The sequence below is a fragment of the Notothenia coriiceps genome, unplaced genomic scaffold (assembly GCF_000735185.1).
Source record: "Notothenia coriiceps isolate Sejong01 unplaced genomic scaffold, NC01 NC01_scaffold00019764, whole genome shotgun sequence".
In the NCBI taxonomy this organism is placed as follows: domain Eukaryota; kingdom Metazoa; phylum Chordata; class Actinopteri; order Perciformes; family Nototheniidae; genus Notothenia; species Notothenia coriiceps.
Genome location: NW_011352465.1, coordinates 107,340 through 113,463, shown reverse-complemented (window position 1 = coordinate 113,463; position 6,124 = coordinate 107,340).

Genomic DNA, 6,124 nt, shown 5'->3' with positions numbered 1-6,124 from the left:
AATGACTGTTTAATCTTCACATCTTGTATTCATGTCTACAATTTTGAGCACCAAATCATTGAAAAGTATCAAAAAATACCAATAAGCAGTACCGGTATCGATAAAAATGTAACGATACCCATCCCTTTTCATTTGTATGTTCATGTATTTTGTGCCTCTACGGTGACATGTTTTTAAAAAATAATGTTTTAGGTTAGTGAGAATTCCATTTATGTTGGAAGTATCACGAAGAAACTTGGATTTTAAGNTGCATTTTTAAGAGAACATTTAATGTTCATTTCAGTATTTACTAGTTTCTTGAAAGAGTCCTCTCCTGCTGATGTTCAGAAAGAACTTAATGTTCAAAAAGCTCTATTTGTTTCGTACTGTTTGTGCTGCACCCTCTGTCCTATTTTTAAAATTAATAACATAAATGTGATGTTATAATTTGTATGTATGTATATCTGTTGTATACTGTATATTCATACTTGAAAAATAAAAATATTTCAGCATCTGAAGTAACTTCAAGCCTTGATCTCCTTTTATATACATTTGGGTGATGTTTAATGTTCTAAGTTCAGTCGGTAAGAAGTTTAAGGAAGCTGGGGAACTTGTCATTATAATAAGAGTTAGAAATAGAAAACACTAGTTTACTTAACATGAAAATGTAAGTTCAATTGCTTGAAAACATGAGTCAACATAACTTGAATTTGTCAGTCGGTATAAATGTAGTTAAAGTTATCCTAACTTAGAATTGTGAGTTAAGATAAGGTAGAAGTTAAAGTTGATTTGACTAGATAATGAACATTTCTTGAATCTATAATGTAAATTGTAAGTTTCTTTAACTCAAAGTATTAAGTTATAACAATGAATGATCATTAGTAAAATAACTTGACAAAGTACATGTTTACTGTAAGTCAACTCATATGAGGCAGCCCTTGAACTTATGTTTATAAGTTGAAACACCCTATTTATTTTTACAGTGTAGCAATATTGTTGGCAGCTCTCACACCAGGGTGCATCATCAAGCCATTATCTTCTTTTAGTATAATTGTTTCTGAGGTGCATTTAAAACTATTTTTACATTCCCTTGCTCTCTCTTCTCTCTTTTCCTATATATAGAATATTCTCACAAAGGACGTAAAGAGAATAATTTATGTGCGAGATCAGACCCAGCAGTCAGGGATAAAATAGCTAGCCAGTGATAGCATTAGTGCTGCTGCACTGTATAGTTTTATATATTACCTGAAGTACACACAACAGTGTACTAATGTGTGTATCACATTAATAATGTCAATTCTTTTTTTTTTACTTGGAAAATTCAGTGAAAATGATATGTTTTCTGCTAAGTTAAGATATACATTTAAAACATGTCATAGTTGTTTTTTTGTCTGATTAGATGTATTCTTTCAGTGTAGATTAATTATATTAATTGATTTGCGTGAATGACAGGCCTTGCTGTCATTCGCAGGTTTTTTTAGGGTAAATCATAACTTATCTTAATAATTGCTGCTGCTGCTTTTCTCAAAATGTTGTATTCAAGTAGTAAGAGAATAATGAAAAATCTTTATATTTACAAAGCAGGAATGCAGAGTGCCGGTGGGAACAGATGTATGTATAAGTGAGACAATCGTGACATCTGCACGGCCAGCATTTGAAAAATGTGTGATGGAGAAATGTACTGTTCACCATTCTGATTAAACATACTTTACATACAGACTTTTGATACAATAACAAAACTGGATTTCAGTGTGCTTCACAGATCGGGTGTCCACCTGTCCCGCTTTGTACGGGACTGCTTTGCATTTTATGACTTGTGCCACGTCCTCTTAGAGCCGATGTCCCGCATTTGATTAACAGTTGTCATCCTTACACTATCACCATTGTCTGTGTCATATCAATCAACACATGAGGATGGGGTCAAGACCTCACCGACATTTCAATAATCTTGTTGCCTTTGTTTTTCCTGCTGGGACAAAACAGCAAAAGCTCCACCTTTTTGGCAAAATTTGATGGAAACTATGAAAAGATTAAGAAGTTGTAGCTTCCTAAAGTCTGGGTATTTACTCATGTGTGAAGCCAGTGGAGGGCAATTCCAAGAGAGTTCGTTGTGGTATTTGCCAGAGGTTATTTTTTACAATTGCACATGGAGGTGAATAGGATTTAAGAGACAAACTAAATGCAACGTGATGGTATCGAAATCTATATTACCTAGATGTCCCATAGTCCACTTAGTCACCCAGATGAATGTGGTTTGATTAATAGGCTACTTCGTGCCAGACACTCACGGGGTGATTGACAGGCAGTCCCTGTTCTCCTGATCCAGATCTGATCAGCAGAGGCAAGCTAGAAGCTGTCTCAGTTGCCTGACTGGAAGTTTGAAAGATGGCATCAAACAGTAATCTGAGATCTGTTCATTACAGCTCCTCTGATTAAATGCTAATGGTTGTGAATTATGAACAGAGAAAGAGAGAGCATCTGAATTCAGAGCAGTTACATTCACAAACACATTGAGAATCCTTGAGTTGCAGTACGTAGATAAATATTAGATGACACTGAACAGTTTATGATGATAGGTCTTAGCCATAAAAATAAAATAAAGTCAATAAAGGCATATCAAATATCCATTCTGGTAAGGAAAACATTTCTCCCAGCAACACTTATCACAAATCATTAGCTTCATAATCTCCTTTCAGTTACCTCACTTGACTTCAAGTTCAGCTGCCTTAATGCTCGGGTATTAATCAAAAGTTGAGGCAACAGGAAGTGTATACACCTGTCTTCCTATTTAATATATTACCTTGTTTATCTTGGCATGAATTACAGTCAGTCATTTATTTCAGATGGTAAACAGAGATATCAATTTATCCTTCATATCTTGAATGCAATACACACTGCAGCTAAATGACGTTGATGATGTGCCTCACTTAGGTCCTGTTTCCAGTAAGAGCACTACATTAAATCTCTCACTATGTCTTTTCATTGTTGCTGCAGCTCAATCTTCCACCTCTCTTTTAGTTTGATTTAAAGCTGTCCTTGGGTGTGTGTTTTTCTCCGACATAAATCTGTCAAAGATCAATGCAAACTTGTGTTTGACATTGGCCTTTCCTAAATACAGGACAGATCGGTTTCCTATCCAAGTAAATTAGTTTTGCTTATCAAATGTTATTATGGTTTTACTATAGTATATATTGTTGCGCATAAAATGTTTATTGCATTTCAGTGTGGAATATGTACTACTACATGTATAATGTTATTGTATTGGTATGATTATACTTCACACAAATCATTTTGACGAGGGATAAGATGTATTACTTTTTTCCACCCCCAACAGGTGGTTCATCAGTGACAAGATCAATTCCTTGGCTGTATCCGTGCTATGTTGACATTAAAATGACCTTTCAGTCATCAATAGTGCACTCGTGTCTTCAGGTTGTCTTTAACGGTTGACCTTTGTTGAGTCAATCCACTGATTTACAGCCATTTGCACACTGTTTGTTACGGATGATGAGCACTTAGAAAAGCTCTGATTTGTGGACGCCTAAAAGCCAAACAAGTTTATTTTAAATGGGCTCTTTGCACAATGTTAATCCTATGTTGATAGAAATGTCTTCACACTGATGGTGGGTTGATTGCTGAGTCTTCATCTGTAATACATCTTGGCCATGTATTATTACCATATGCTGATTTCCAGAATAATCTGAGCCATGCTTTCTGATTGCCATATGGGAGGCATCCATTTCCCTGAGTGGCTGGTGGCCATGTGATGATGTTCCAGATGAATAATCACATTGGCTTTTATTCACTGGGTTTCTGGCCGAATAGATATGGGTCTAGCTATACGAAGTTTGGCAAATTGAGATTTGCAACATTTCTTGACTGACGTTCCTATCAGAAAGAACATGAGGCATCGCCAAAAAAGAAATTCAAGTGACTGGTTCACTGATTTAAAAAATGGAGGTCAGGCCAGTTTTCTTATTAGACTTTCATGAAGGCAGTAATGTGCTTTGCAGAGTCTGGGGGTCTGCACTTAATCACAAATTAATACCATCCAAAAACCTAAACCACAGAGCAATCAATCTGATGAAAACTCACTCTGTAGTCCGTGAACAAATGGATCGAAGAAAATACAAAAAAAAACAGTTCTCCTAGTATTTTAGTTTTCTCTCCTGGAGGGGTTTTCAAAGCTGTGTAGGTTTATTCGATACACTGATGTTGCCTCTTAATTGGTGACACAGTGATCTGTCTTCAAAAGCATCTCATATAACTTGTCTACGCCTGGAAGCACTGGGTCCCAGGTTGACTTTTTCTCATTTGGCCATGTTTATCTCGTAAACAGTTTCATTATTTTATTGTCTAGGGTTTTCCCAGAATAGACTCAGTCCTCTACCCCCCCACAATATATTTGTACTTTCCCCTAACCACCTACTGAAATAGTATTGTATCTTCTTGATCAATGAGGATGGATAGATCAAATGCTGTGCCTTAAAGTGTTTCCATTAAAATGAATTAAAGGATGCTTCTGCTAAAGTTCGTAAGCTCTTACACTTTTGGAATCCAACAAATTGAAAGAAATACAGGCAGGCAGGGAGGGCAAGGCAAAAGAAGAAAAGTAAAGTGGGAACAGGTTGCCATTTAAGTGAAAAGGTAATACAAATGAAATGGCAGCGGAGGGGCCTTAAAGTGGAATTGTGGCTGAGGAAGGGATCAGAGAAGCAGAATGTAGAACTCCAGCTGTCTACTCAGGCTGCCATAACACATTTGTATTTTCATTAATAAGCAAAGGGATTTGGCTAAGTCTTGCAACACACTGCATTATATTCATCGCCCAACGCAATCCAGCGGAGAATGGAACAAAAGACAGACGACACAGACAGTGTGTGTGTGTGTGTGTGTGTGTGTGTGTGTGTGTGTGTGTGTGTGTGTGTGTGTGTGTGTGTGTGTGTGTGTGTTTCACATTTGCACCTCAGACACCAGCAGCTGCTCCTTACCCAAGTCATGACCATTCCTGTTTAAAACCTAGAGTATACAGTATGAGTCATAGTGTGTGTGTGTGTGTGTGTGTGTGTGTGTGTGTGTGTGTGTGTGTGTGTGTGTGTGTGTGTGTGTGTGTGTGTGTGTGTGGTTTTCTTAGCTTCAGCCTGGTCGGGGTCCAGTGATTCTCATTTCCTCCACCAGATAACACATAATGGAAGAATAAGTAAGCCTTTAATCAAATGATCAAATGAAGACAGCGGACCAAACACATAATTGCCTTTTAGCTCCGACATCAATCACTGACGATGAGTAACGGGAATGCTTCGTCCACTTAATGAATCCAAAAATGACTGACCTCACATCGCATTACATTATATTTTAAAATGTCATCGTTCTGACCTGGGGTAGCAGATAATGTGTTCCTAAAACCTGTGGAAACGAGGAATTAAATCAATTCTAAATGTCATTTTGTCTCCTTTAGTCTACTATCTAACAAACACAAAAAGGCCCCCTTAGATATGAGGTCAGTCTAATTAGAAATGAATTGCTTATTTAGTCATCATCGAACATTAGCCGAAGCTCTTCCGCCTCAAAAATGTAGAAATGATTAATTTCAAAGCGTCTGTGTGACGGATGGGAATAATTTGTTTATAATAATCTATAATTATTTTCACCGTCATGTTACTCCATTTTTAATATAGGTATTTTCTATTTGTGAATCTCATGCTCTCACTATTCACTGAACCAACAGTAGAAAATAAGGAGTAAATATCATACCTTAAAGGTCAGCTATTATGCAAAATCCACTTCTTCATGTGTCTTCTACATCAACATGTGTCCCCTCTTCTTCATGTCTCTTCTTCATCAACATGTGTCCCCTCTTCTTCATGTCTCTTCTATATCAACACCTTAATGTCTCTTCTACATCAACACGTGTCCCCTCTTCTTCATGTCTCTTCTACATCAACATGTGTCCTCTCTTCTTCATGTCTCTTCTACATCAACATGTGTCCCCTCTTCTTCATGTCTCTTCTACATCAACATGTGTCCCCTCTTCTTCATGTCTCTTCTACATCAACATGTGTCCCCTCTTTTCATGTCTCTTCTACATCAACATGTGTCCCCTCTTCTCCATGTCTCTTCTACATCAACATGTGTCCCCTCTTCT